Raw genomic sequence first — 14,294 nt, 5'->3', positions numbered from 1 at the left:
AGCTGGATTTGGATAGACAGTCTTTTGAACTAGAGAAGGAAAGACAGAAGTTGGGTTTAGAAACCCATGGTGGCAGCAGCAGTATTCCCCATAGTCATCCTGCAAAAGAGCATGATTCCAGGAATCTGCACAAGATAGTTCCCCCTTATAAGGAGGGGGATGACATTAACAAGTGGTTTGCTGCACTTGAGAGGGCCTGTGTTGTACAGGATGTCCCTCAAAGGCAGTGGGCTGCTATCCTATGGCTATCATTTAGTGGAAAAGGTAGGGATAGGCTCCTTACTGTGAAAGAAAATGATGCTAATAATTTCCAAGTTCTTAAGAATGCACTCCTGGATGGTTATGGCTTAACCACTGAACAGTACAGGATAAAGTTCAGAGAGACCAAAAAGGAGTCTTCACAAGACTGGGTTGATTTCATTGACCATTCAGTGAAGGCCTTGGAGGGGTGGTTACATGGCAGTAAAGTTACTGATTATGATAGCCTGTATAACCTAATCCTGAGAGAGCATATTCTTAATAATTGTGTGTCTGATTTGTTGCACCAGTACTTGGTGGACTCTGATCTGACCTCTCCCCAAGAATTGGGAAAGAAGGCAGACAAATGGGTCAGAACAAGAGTGAACAGAAAAGTTCATACAGGGGGTGACAAAGATGGCAACAAAAAGAAGGATGGTAAGTCTTCAGACAAGGGTGGGGACAAATCTAAAAATGAGTCTTCATCAGGCCCACAAAAACACTCTGGTGGGGGTGGTGGGTCCAAATCCTCCTTTAATCAGAACAAGGAAAAGAAACCATGGTGCTATTTATGTAAAATAAAAGGCCATTGGACAACAGATCCCAGCTGTCCAAAGAAAGGCACCACTGCTCCTACCACTACAACCCCTACTGCTACACCTAGTGTCCCTACTAATAGCAGTGGTGGTGGGAGCATACCTACTAATAGCCAATCCAAGGGAGTAGCTGGGCTCACCTTTGGTAATTTAGTTGGGGTTGGCCTTGTTAGGGAGGCCACAGAGGCTGTGTTAGTCTCTGAGGGGGCTATTGATTTAGCCACCTTAGTTGCTTGTCCCCTTAATATGGATAAGTACAAGCAGCTACCCCTAATAAATGGTGTTGAGGTTCAGGCCTACAGGGACACTGGTGCCAGTGTGACTATGGTCATAGAGAAACTGGTCCACCCTGAACAACACCTACTTGGTCACCAGTACCAAGTAACCGATGCTCACAACAACACACTTAGCCACCCCATGGCTGTTGTTAATCTCAACTGGGGGGGGGTTACTGGTCCAAAGAAAGTTGTGATAGCTTCAGATTTACCTGTAGACTGTCTATTAGGGAATGATTTGGAGGCATCAGCTTGGTCAGATGTGGAGTTGGAGGCCCATGCAGCAATGCTGGGCATCCCAGGGCATATTTTTGCTTTGACAAGGGCTCAGGCCAAAAAGCAAAAAGGACAGGGAAGCTTGGATCCTGGAACAATGGACCAAGTGCTCCCTAAAGCTAGGGCTAGTAGAAGCAAACCACTTCCTACTATCCCTCCCTCTACAGTGGATTCAACTTCTGAGGAAGAAGAATTCCCTCCCTGTGCAGAACCTACACCAGAGGAGCTGGAAGCAGACACTGCTGAGCTTTTGGGTGAAGGGGGGCCTGCCAGAGAGGAGCTGAGTGTGGCACAGCAAACCTGTCCCACATTAGAGGGTCTCAGACAGCAAGCTGTCAAACAGGCTAATGGGGATGTCAGTGACTCTCACAGAGTTTACTGGGAGGACAACCTCTTGTACACTGAGCATAGGGATCCTAAACCTGGAGCTGCCAGGAGATTAGTGATTCCTCAGGAGTACAGAAAGTTCCTCCTAACCCTGGCACATGACATTCCCCTAGCTGGACACCTGGGTCAAATGAAAACTTGGGACAGATTGGTTCCATTGTTTCATTGGCCTAGGATGTCTGAGGACACAAAGGAATTTTGTAAGTCCTGTGAAACCTGTCAAGCCAGTGGCAAGACAGGTGGCACCCCAAAGGCACCCCTTATTCCACTGCCTGTGGTTGGGGTTCCCTTTGAAAGGGTAGGGGTTGACATAGTTGGCCCCCTTGACCCTCCTACTGCTTCAGGCAATAGATTTATCTTGGTGGTAGTGGACCATGCCACAAGATATCCTGAAGCTATTCCTTTAAGGACCACTACAGCACCTGCAGTGGCAAAGGCCCTCCTGGGAATTTTTTCCAGGGTGGGCTTCCCAAAGGAAGTGGTATCAGACAGGGGAAGCAATTTCATGTCTGCATACTTAAAGGCCATGTGGAAGGAGTGTGGTGTAACGTACAAGTTCACAACACCCTATCATCCACAAACAAATGGACTGGTGGAGAGATTTAATAAAACTCTCAAAGGCATGATTATGGGTCTCCCTGAAAAACTCTGCAGGAGATGGGATATCCTACTACCATGCCTCCTTTTTGCCTACAGGGAGGTACCCCAGAAAGGAGTGGGCTTCAGCCCCTTTGAACTTCTTTTTGGACACCCTGTTAGGGGTCCACTCACACTTGTAAAGGAGGGTTGGGAACAACCTTTAAAAGCTCCTAAGCAGGATATTGTGGATTATGTACTTGGCCTCAGATCAAGGATGGCTGAGTACATGAAAAAGGCCAGTAAAAACCTTCAGGCCAGCCAAGAGCTCCAGAAGCAATGGCATGATCAGAAGGCTGTTTTGGTTCAGTACCAACCAGGGCAGAAAGTGTGGGTCTTGGAGCCTGTGGCCCCAAGAGCACTCCAAGATAAATGGAGTGGTCCCCACACAATTGTTGAAAAGAAGGGAGAAGTCACCTATTTAGTTGACTTAGGCACTGCCAGGAGTCCCCTTAGGGTGCTCCATGTCAACCGCCTGAAACCCTACTATGACAGGGCTGATCTCACCCTGCTCATGGCAACAGATGAGGGACAGGAAGAAGACAGTGATCCTCTACCTGATCTCTTCTCTTCCACAGAACAAGATGCTCTTGTGGAAGGTGTAGTTTTGGCTGATTGTCTTACTGCTGAGCAGAAAGATAATTGCATAAATCTCCTAGATCAATTCTCTGAACTCTTCTCTACTGTGCCAGGTACCACTTCTTGGTGTGAGCACACTATAGATACTGGAGACAGCTTGCCTGTCAAAAGTAAGATCTATAGGCAGCCTGACCATGTCAGGGACTGCATAAAGCAAGAGGTCCAGAAAATGTTAGAACTAGGAGTGGTTGAGCACTCTGACAGTCCATGGGCTTCTCCTGTGGTACTGGTACCAAAACCCCATTCCAAAGATGGAAAGAAGGAAATGCGGTTTTGCGTAGACTATAGAGGTCTCAACTTAGTAACCAAAACTGATGCTCACCCTATACCCAGGGCAGATGAGCTCATAGATACACTGGCATCTGCCAAGTATCTAAGCACTTTTGATTTGACTGCAGGGTATTGGCAGATCAAATTGTCAGAAGATGCTAAACCTAAGACTGCATTTTCAACCATTGGAGGACATTACCAGTTTACTGTAATGCCTTTTGGTTTGAAAAATGCACCTGCCACTTTTCAAAGGTTGGTGAACACAGTCCTGCAAGGGCTGGAAGCTTTCAGTGCAGCATATTTGGACGATATAGCTGTCTTTAGCTCCAGCTGGGATGATCACCTGGTCCACCTATGGAAAGTTTTGGAGGCCCTGCAAAAGGCAGGCCTCACTATCAAGGCTTCAAAGTGCCAGATAGGGCAGGGTAAGGTGGTTTATCTGGGACACCTTGTTGGTGGGGAACAGATTGCACCACTTCAGGGGAAAATCCAAACAATTATTGATTGGGTTCCCCCTACCACTCAGACTCAGGTGAGAGCCTTCCTAGGCCTCACTGGGTATTACAGGAGGTTCATTAAGAACTATGGCTCCATTGCAGCCCCTCTTAATGACCTCACATCCAAGAAAATGCCTAAAAAGGTATTATGGACAGCAAACTGTCAGAAAGCTTTTGAGGAGCTGAAGCAGGCCATGTGCTCTGCACCTGTCCTGAAAAGCCCTTGTTACTCTAAAAAATTCTATGTCCAAACTGATGCATCTGAATTAGGAGTAGGGGCAGTCCTATCACAACTTAATTCTGAGGGCCAGGATCAACCTGTTGCTTTTATTAGTAGAAGGTTGACCCCTAGAGAAAAGCGTTGGTCTGCCATTGAGAGGGAGGCCTTTGCTGTGGTCTGGGCTCTGAAGAAGTTGAGGCCATACCTGTTTGGCACTCACTTCATTGTTCAGACAGACCACAAACCTCTACTTTGGCTAAAACAAATGAAAGGTGAAAATCCTAAATTGTTGAGGTGGTCCATATCCCTACAGGGAATGGACTATACAGTGGAACATAGACCTGGGAGTAGCCACTCCAATGCAGATGGACTCTCCAGATATTTCCACTTAGACAATGAAGACTCATCAGGTCATGGCTAGTCTTATTGTCCTTCGTTTGGGGGGGGGTTGTGTAGGAAAGTACCATCTTGCCTGGCATGTTACCCCCATTTTTCACTGTATATATGTTGTTTTAGTTGTATGTGTCACTGGGACCCTGGTAACCCAGGGCCCCAGTGCTCATAAGTGTGCCTGAATGTGTTACCTGTGTAGTGAGTAACTGTCTCACTGAGGCTCTGCTAACCAGAACCTCAGTGGTTATGCTCTCTCATTTCTTTCCAAATTGTCACTGACAGGCTAGTGACCATTTTTACCAATTTACATTGGATTACTGGAACACCCTTATAATTCCCTAGTATATGGTACTGAGGTACCCAGGGTATTGGGGTTCCAGGAGATCCCTATGGGCTGCAGCATTTCTTTTGCCACCCATAAGGAGCTCTGACAATTCTTACACAGGCCTGCCACTGCAGCCTGAGTGAAATAACGTCCACGTTATTTCACAGCCATTTTTCACTGCACTTAAGTAACTTATAAGTCACCTATATGTCTAACCTTTACCTGGTAAAGGTTAGGTGCAAAGTTACTTAGTGTGAGGGCACCCTGGCACTAGCCAAGGTGCCCCCACATTGTTCAGAGCCAATTCCCTGAACTTTGTGAGTGCGGGGACACCATTACACGCGTGCACTACATATAGGTCACTACCTATATGTAGCTTCACAATGGTAACTCCGAATATGGCCATGTAACATGTCTATGATCATGGAATTGCCCCCTCTATGCCATCCTGGCATGGTTGGCACAATCCCATGATCCCAGTGGTCTGTAGCACAGACCCTGGTACTGCCAAACTGCCCTTCCTGGGGTTTCACTGCAGCTGCCAACCCCTCAGACAGGCAGCTGCCCTCCTGGGGTCCAGCCAGGCCTGGCCCTGGATGGCAGAACAAAGAACTTCCTCTGAGAGAGGGTGTGACACCCTCTCCCTTTGGAAAATGGTGTGAAGGCAGGGGAGGAGTAGCCTCCCCCAGCCTCTGGAAATGCTTTGTTGGGCACAGAGGTGCCCAATTCTGCATAAGCCAGTCTACACCGGTTCAGGGGACCCCTTAGCCCTGCTCTGGCGCGAAACTGGACAAAGGAAAGGGGAGTGACCACTCCCCTGACCTGCACCTCCCCTGGGAGGTGTCCAGAGCTCCTCCAGTGTGCTCCAGACCTCTGCCATCTTGGAAACAGAGGTGCTGCTGGCACACTGGACTGCTCTGAGTGGCCAGTGCCACCAGGTGACGTCAGAGACTCCTTGTGATAGGCTCCTTCAGGTGTTGCTAGACTATCCTCTCTCCTAGGTAGCCAAACCCTCTTTTCTGGCTATTTAGGGTCTCTGTCTCTGGGGAAACTTCAGATAACGAATGCAAGAGCTCATCCGAGTTCCTCTGCATCTCTCTCTTCACCTTCTGATAAGGAATCGACTGCTGACCGCGCTGGAAGCCTGCAAACCTGCAACATAGTAGCAAAGACGACTACTGCAACTCTGTAACGCTGATCCTGCCGCCTTCTCGACTGTTTTCCTGCTTGTGCATGCTGTGGGGGTAGTCTGCCTCCTCTCTGCACCAGAAGCTCCGAAGAAATCTCCCGTGGGTCGACGGAATCTTCCCCCTGCAACCGCAGGCACCAAAAAGCTGCATTACCGGTCCCTTGGGTCTCCTCTCAGCACGACGAGCGAGGTCCCTCGAATCCAGCAACTCTGTCCAAAAGACCCCCACAGTCCAGTGACTCTTCAGTCCAAGTTTGGTGGAGGTAAGTCCTTGCCTCACCTCGCTGGGCTGCATTGCTGGGAACCGCGACTTTGCAGCTACTCCGGCCCCTGTGCACTTCCGGCGGAAATCCTTTGTGCACAGCCAAGCCTGGGTCCACGGCACTCTAACCTGCATTGCACGACTTTCTAAGTTGGTCTCCGGCGACGTGGGACTCCTTTGTGCAACTTCGGCGAGCACCGTTTCACGCATCCTTGTAGTGCCTGTTTCTGGCACTTCTCCGGGTGCTACCTGCTTCAGTGAGGGCTCTTTGTCTTGCTCGATGTCCCCTCTCTCTTCAGGTCCAATTTGAGACCTCCTGGTCCCTCCTGGGCCCCAGCAGCGTCCAAAAACGCCAAACGCACGATTTGCGACTAGCAAGGCTTGTTGGCATCCTTTCGGCGGGAAAACCCTTCTGCACGACTCTCCAAGGCGAGAGGGATCCGTCCACCAAAGGGGAAGTCTCTAGCCCTTTTCGTTCCTGCAGAAACCTCAGCTTCTTCTGTCCAGTAGAAGCTTCTTTGCATCCGCAGCTGGCATTTCCTGGGCATCTGCCCATCTCCGACTTGCTTGTGACTTTTGGACTTGGTTCCCTTGTTCCACAGGTACCCTAGATTGGAAATCCACAGCTGTTGCATTGCTGGTTTGTGTCTTTCCTGCATTATTCCTCTAACACGACTTCTTTGTCCTTAGGGGAACTTTAGTGCACTTTGCACTCACTTTTCAGGGTCTTGGGGAGGGTTATTTTTCTAACTCTCACTATTTTCTAATAGTCCCAGCGACCCTCTACAAGGTCACATAGGTTTGGGGTCCATTCGTGGTTCGCATTCCACTTTTGGAGTATATGGTTTGTGTTGCCCCTATCCCTATGTTTCCCCATTGCATCCTATTGTAACTATACATTGTTTGCACTGTTTTCTAAGACTATACTGCATATTTTTGCTATTGTGTATATATATCTTGTGTATATTTCCTATCCTCTCACTGAGGGTACACTCTAAGATACTTTGGCATATTGTCATAAAAATAAAGTACCTTTATTTTTAGTATAACTGTGTATTGTGTTTTCTTATGATATTGTGCATATGACACTAGGTGGTACTGTAGTAGCTTCACACGTCTCCTAGTTCAGCCTAAGCTGCTCTGCTAAGCTACCATTATCTATCAGCCTAAGCTGCTAGACACCCTATACACTAATAAGGGATAACTGGGCCTGGTGCAAGGTGCAAGTACCCCTTGGTACTCACTACAAGCCAGTCCAGCCTCCTACATTGTCCTCCCAGTAAACTCTGTGAGAGTCACTGACATCCCCATTAGCTTGTTTGACAGCTTGCTGTCTTAGACCCTCTAGTGTGGGACAGGTTTGCTGTGCCACACTCAGCTCCTCCCTGGCAGGCCCCCCTTCACCCAAAAGCTCAGCAGTGTCTGCTTCCAGCTCCTCTGGTGTAGGTTCTGCACAGGGTGGAAATTCTTCTTCCTCAGAAGTAGAATCCACTGTAGAGGGAGGGATAGTAGGTAGTGCTTTACTTCTACTAGCCCTAGCTTTAGGGAGCACTTGGTCCATTGTTCCAGGATCCAAGTCACCCTGTCCTTTTTGCTTTTTGGCCTGAGCCCTTGTTAAAGCAAAAATATGCCCTGGGATGCCCAGCATTGCTGCATGGGCCTCCAACTCCACATCTGACCAAGCTGATGTCTCCAAATCATTTCCTAGTAGACAGTCTACAGGTAAATCTGAGGCTACCACAACTTTCTTTGGACCAGTAACCCCCCCAGTTGAGATTTACAACAGCCATGGGGTGGCTAAGTGTGTTGTTGTGAGCATCGGTTACTTGGTACTGGTGACCAAGTAGGTGTTGTTCAGGGTGGACCAGTTTCTCTATTACCATTGTAACACTGGCACCAGTGTCCCTGTAGGCCTGAACCTCAACACCATTTATTAGGGGTAGTTGCTTGTACTTATCCATGTTAAGGGGACAAGCAACTAAGGTGGCTAAATCAATAGCCCCCTCAGAGACTAACACAGCCTCTGTGGTCTCCCTAACAAGACCAACCCCAACTAAGTTACCAAAAGTGAGCCCAGCTACTCCCTTGGATTGGCTATTAGTAGGTTTGCTCCCACCACCACTGCTATTAGTAGGGACACTAGGTGTAGCAGTAGGGGTTGTAGTGGTAGGAGGCTTGGTGCTTTTCTTTGGACAACTGGGATCTGTTGTCCAATGGCCTTTTATTTTACATAAATAGCACCATGGTTTCTTTTCTTTGTTTTGATTAGAAGAGGATTTGGGCCCACCACCCCCACCAGAGTGTTTTTGTGGGCCTGATGAAGACTCATTTTTAGATTTGTCCCCACCCTTGTCAGAAGATTTACCATCCTTCTTCTTGTTGCCATCTTTGTCACCCCCTGTATGAACTTTTCTGTTCACCCTTGTTCTGACCCATTTGTCTGCCTTCTTTCCCAATTCTTGGGGAGAGGTCAGATCAGAGTCCACCAAGTACTGGTGCAACAAATCAGACACACAATTATTAAGAATATGCTCTCTCAGGATCAAGTTATACAGGCTTTCATAATCAGTAACTTTACTGCCATGTAACCACCCCTCCAAGGCCTTCACTGAATGGTCAACAAAATCAACCCAGTCTTGTGAAGACTCCTTTTTTGTCTCTCTGAACTTCATCCTGTACTGTCCAGTGGTTAAGCCATAACCATCCAGGAGTGCATTCGTAAGAACTGCAAAATTGTTGGCATCACTTTCTTTTACAGTAAGGAGCCTATCCCTACCCTTTCCACTAAATGATAGCCATAGGATAGCAGCCCACTGACTTTGAGGGACATCCTGTACAACAGAGGCCCTCTCAAGTGCAGCAAACCACTTGTTAATGTCATCCCCCTCCTTATAAGGGGGAACTATCTTGTGCAGATTCCTGGAATCATGCTCTTTTGCAGGATGACTGTGGGGAATACTGCTGCTGCCACCATGGGTTTCTAAACCCAACTTCTGTCTTTCTTTTTCTAGTTCAAAGGACTGTCTATCCAAATCCAGCTGTTGCTTCTTGAGCTTCAGTCTGGTTTGTTCCACTCTCAATTTATTGAGCTCCCTTTCTAACAATCTGTCATTAGGGTGGGTGGGTGGGCCATTCCTTGAAACTGAAGTATGGTGAGAATGTACAGAAGGAGAACCATCCCTTACAGAGGGCATCCTAACAGCTTGGTTAACAGAAACATCACTTCTACTATGATGTGAAGGAATACTCTTGCTATGATGTGAGACAACACTATCAGTATGGTGTGACTCTACATCAGTACCAACTATGCTAGGCTGTCTTGTAATGGGCAGGCTAGGAAGTTTCTTTCCTGACTCTTTTTCTAGGGGTGTCCCTGGATCAGATTGTGAACCATTAGCTACTTTTTCAACAGATGGGGCACCTCTAGCCTTATCCTGTTCTATAAGCATGTTAACCAATAGTTCTCTGGGGGGATTCTTCCCTACACTTAAACCTCTTTCTATGCAGAGACTCCTTGTTCCTTTCCAGCTAAGGTGATCATAAGCAAGTTTGGACAGATGAACAGTTTGGCCTGTGCCAGACATTTTAGAAAGTGTTTTAGTGACAGAAAAAGGAAAAAAAGTTTGTCAGAACTTTTAGAAAGACAGGAAAAATAACTTTTAAAACTTTTTAAGAACTTTTTGAAAGTTTAGAAGTACTTTTCAGCACTTTAGAAAAGAAGTGAGAAAAGAAATGCAAAACTTTTTGGTTAGGTGTACATACACTGAACTTGTTTTGTATATTTTTCTCTTATGAAAAGTACAATGACAAAAGTGGTAAGTAGTTACAGAGCACTTATCCCACCACTGCACAACCAATGTAGGAGGCTGGACTGGCTTGTAGTGAGTACCAAGGGGTACTTACACCTTGCACCAGGCCCAGTTATCCCTTATTAGTGTATAGGGTGTCTAGCAGCTTAGGCTGATAGATAATGGTAGCTTAGCAGAGCAGCTTAGGCTGAACTAGGAGACGAGTGAAGCTCCTACAGTACCACTAGTGTCATATGCACAATATCATAAGAAAACACAATACACAGATATACTAAAATTAAAGGTACTTTATTTTTATGACAATATGCCAAAAGTATCTCAGTGAGTACCCTCAGTATGAGGATAGCAAATATACACAAGATATATGTACACAATACCAAAAATATGCAGTATAGTATTAGAAAACAGTGCAAACAGTGTATAGTTACAATAGGATGCAATGGGGACACATAGGGATAGGGGCAACACAAACCATATACTCCAAAAGTGGAATGCGAACCACGAATGGACCCCAAACCTATGTGACCTTGTAGAGGGTCGCTGGGACTGTAAGAAAACAGTTAGGATTAGAAAAATAGCCCACCCCAAGACCCTGAAAAGTGAGTGCAAAGTGCACTAAAGTTCCCCAAAGGACATAGAAGTCGTGATAGGGGAATTCTGCAGGAAAGACACAAACCAGCAATGCAACAACAATGGATTTCCAGTCGAGGGTACCTGTGGAACAAGGGGACCAAGTCCAAAAGTCACAAGCAAGTCGGAGATGGGCAGATGCCCAGGAAATGCCAGCTGTGGGTGCAAAGAAGCTGCTACTGGACAGTAGAAGCTGAAGGTTCTGCAGGAACGACAAGGGCTAGAGACTTCCCCTTTGGAGGATGGATCCCCCACGCCGTGGAGAGTCGTGCAGAAGTATTTTCCTGAAGAAAGACCGCCAACAAGCCTTGCTAGCTGCAAATCGTGCGGTTAGGGTTTTTGGATGCTGCTGTGGCCCAGGAGGGACCAGGATGTCGCCAATTGTGTCTGGGGACAGAGGGGGCGTCGAGCAAGACAAGGCGCCCTCACAGAAGCAGGCAGCACCCGCAGAAGTGCCGGAACAGGCACTATGAAGTAGAGTGAAACGGTGCTCACCCGAAGTTGCACAAAGGAGTCCCACGCCGCCAGAGGACAACTTAGGAGGTCGTGCAATGCAGGTTAGAGTGCCGTGGACCCAGGCTGGAATGTGCACAAAGGATTTCCGCCGGATTTGCACGGAGGCCGGAGTAGCTGCAAAAGTTGCGGTTCCCAGCAATGCAATCTGGCGTGGGGAGGCAAGGAGTTACCTCCACCAAATGTGGACTGAAGAGTCACTGGACTGTGGGAGTCACTTGGACAGAGTTGCTGGATGCAAGGGACCTCGCTCGTTGTGCTGAGAGGAGACCCAGGGTACCGGTGATGCAGTTCTTTGGTGCCTGCAGTTGCAGGGAGACGATTCCGTCGACCCACGGGAGATTTCTTCGGAGCTTCTAGTGCAGAGAGGAGGCAGACTACCCCCACAGCATGCACCACCAGGAAAGCAGTCGAGAAGGCGGCAGGATCAGCGTTACAGAGTTGCAGTAGTCGTCTTTGCTACTTTGTTGCAGTTTTGCAGGCTTCCAGCGCGGTCAGCAGTCGATTCCTTGGCAGAAGGTGAAGAGAGAGATGCAGAGGAACTCGGATGAGCTCTTGCATTCGTTATCTAAGGAATCCCAAAAGACAGAGACCCTAAATAGCCAGAAAAGAGGGTTTGGCTACTTAGGAGAGAAGATAGGCTAGCAACACCTGACGGAGCCTATCAGAAGGAGTCTCTGACGTCACCTGCTGGCCCTGGCCACTCAGAGCAGTCCAGAGTGCCAGCAGCTCCTCTGTTTCTAAGATGGCAGAGGTCTGGAGCACACTGGAGGAGCTCTGGGCACCTCCCAGGGGAGGTGCAGGTCAGGGGAGTGGTCACTCCCCTTTCCTTTGTCCAGTTTCGCGCCAGAGCAGGGCTGAGGGGTCCCTGAACCAGTGTAGACTGGCTTATGCAGAAATGGGCACCATCTGTGCCCATGAAAGTATTTCCAGAGGCTGGGGGAGGCTACTCCTCCCCAGCCCTAACACCATTTTCCAAAGGGAGAGTGTGTAACACCCTCTCTCTGAGGAAGTCCTTTGTTCTGCCTTCCTGGGCCAAGCCTGGCTGGACCCCAGGAGGGCAGAAACCTGTCTGAGGGGTTGGCAGCAGCAGCAGCTGCAGTGACACCCCGGGAAAGGCAGTTTGGCAGTACCCAGGTCTGAGCTACAGACCTGTGGGATCATGGGATTCTGCCAACTATGCCAGGATGGCATAGAGGGGGCAATTCCATGATCATAGACATGTTACATGGCCATATTTGGAGTTACCATTGTGAAGCTACATATAGGTAGTGACCTATATGTAGTGCACGTGTGTAATGGTGTCCCCGCACTCACAAAGTCCGGGGAATTGGCTCTGAACAATGTGGGGGCACCTTGGCTAGTGCCAGGGTGCCCACACACTAAGTAACTTAGCACCCAACCTTTACCAGGTAAAGGTTAGACATATAGGTGACTTATAAGTTACTTAAGTGCAGTGTAAAATGGCTGTGAAATAACGTGGACGTTATTTCACTCAGGCTGCAGTGGCAGGCCTGTGTAAGAATTGTCAGAGCTCCCTATGGGTGGCAAAAGAAATGCTGCAGCCCATAGGGATCTCCTGGAACCCCAATACCCTGGGAACCTCAGTACCATATACTAGGGAATTATAAGGGTGTTCCAGTAAGCCAATGTAAATTGGTAAAATTGGTCACTAGCCTGTTAGTGACAATTTGAAAGAAATGAGAGAGCATAACCACTGAGGTTCTGATTAGCAGAGCCTCAGTGAGACAGTTAGTCATAACACAGGTAACACATTCAGGCACACTTATGAGCACTGGGGCCCTGGCTGGCAGGGTCCCAGTGACACATACAACTAAAACAACATATATACAGTGAAAAATGGGGGTAAAATGCCAGGCAAGATGGTACTTTCCTACACTGTACACCTGTTCACTCCTGCTGGGGGGTACCAAAGCCACATGTGTCCCATCAATGGCACCTATGATGTTGGGGATATGTCCAAGGGCATAGAAATCATCCTTCACTGTAGGCAAATCCCCCACCTCAGGGAAAATGATGTAGCTCCTCATGTGTTTCAGCAGGGCAGACAACACTCTGGACAACACCTTGGAAAACATAGGTTGAGATATCCCTGATGATATGGCCACTGTTGTTTGAAATGACCCACTTGCTAAGAAATGGAGTACTGACAGCACCTGCACTAGAGGGGGGATCCCTGTGGGTTGGCGGATGGGTGACATCAGGTCTGCCTCCAGCTGGGCACACAGTTCCTGTATAGTGGCTCGGTCAAGCCTGTATGTCAGTATGACATGTCTTTCCTCCATTGTCGACAGGTCCACCAGCGGTCTGTACACGGGAAGATTCCTCCATCTCCTCGCATTGCCCAGCGGACGGTGCCTAGGAAGGACAACAGCGAGCACAGAGTCAATCAACCCACAGGTACGTTCCCACAGCTTGCACACAACACGATTCACTACAGTATGCATTGAATGGTTTGTATGAGTGTTGAGGAAAGGCCTAGGTATGTGTGACGCAGTAGAAATTAAGCCATGTGGGCCCTTGAAATGGCGGCTGCCTGACCTGTGAAGTGTGACAATGGGATGTGAGGTCAATACGCTGGCGTGGCACACCGTGGCGGTAGGCGGTCGAAGACCGCGGCGCAAAGCCGCATTGGTTAACATAGAATCCTATGGGTTTCACGAGCCAATGACGATGTGCGCCGGCGGTCGCGGTACGCACCGCCGCGGTACGCACCGCCGCGGGCGTGACCGCCATTTTCTATCTACTTAATCACTCGATACCTGATCTTCCACAGGAGAGGACCTACACTGCAAGTGCTGCTGTGACCTCGGTCTGGAAGAGACAATGGCTGCTGCGACTGGGGAAAGGGCCCCTGCCTTCACTTCTGAAGAATTGGAGAAACTCGTGGATGGGGTCCTCCCCCAGTATGCGCTACTCTACGGTCCTCCAGACCAACAGGTAAGTACAGTGGGACCATGCTTTGTGGGCAATGCCTGGGTTGGGTCGGGTGGATGAAAGATGGTGGGGAGGGGAGCGATTGAGGCATGCATCAGACGACAGATGAGAGCATTGGCCACATGGCAAGGGTGGGGATGGGGGGCCACTCACATCAAGCATGCAGAAGGTGATGATTTTTT

The sequence above is a fragment of the Pleurodeles waltl genome, chromosome 3_1 (assembly GCF_031143425.1).
Source record: "Pleurodeles waltl isolate 20211129_DDA chromosome 3_1, aPleWal1.hap1.20221129, whole genome shotgun sequence".
NCBI classification, from domain to species: domain Eukaryota; kingdom Metazoa; phylum Chordata; class Amphibia; order Caudata; family Salamandridae; genus Pleurodeles; species Pleurodeles waltl.
Note: the sequence above shows the minus strand (reverse complement) of the source record.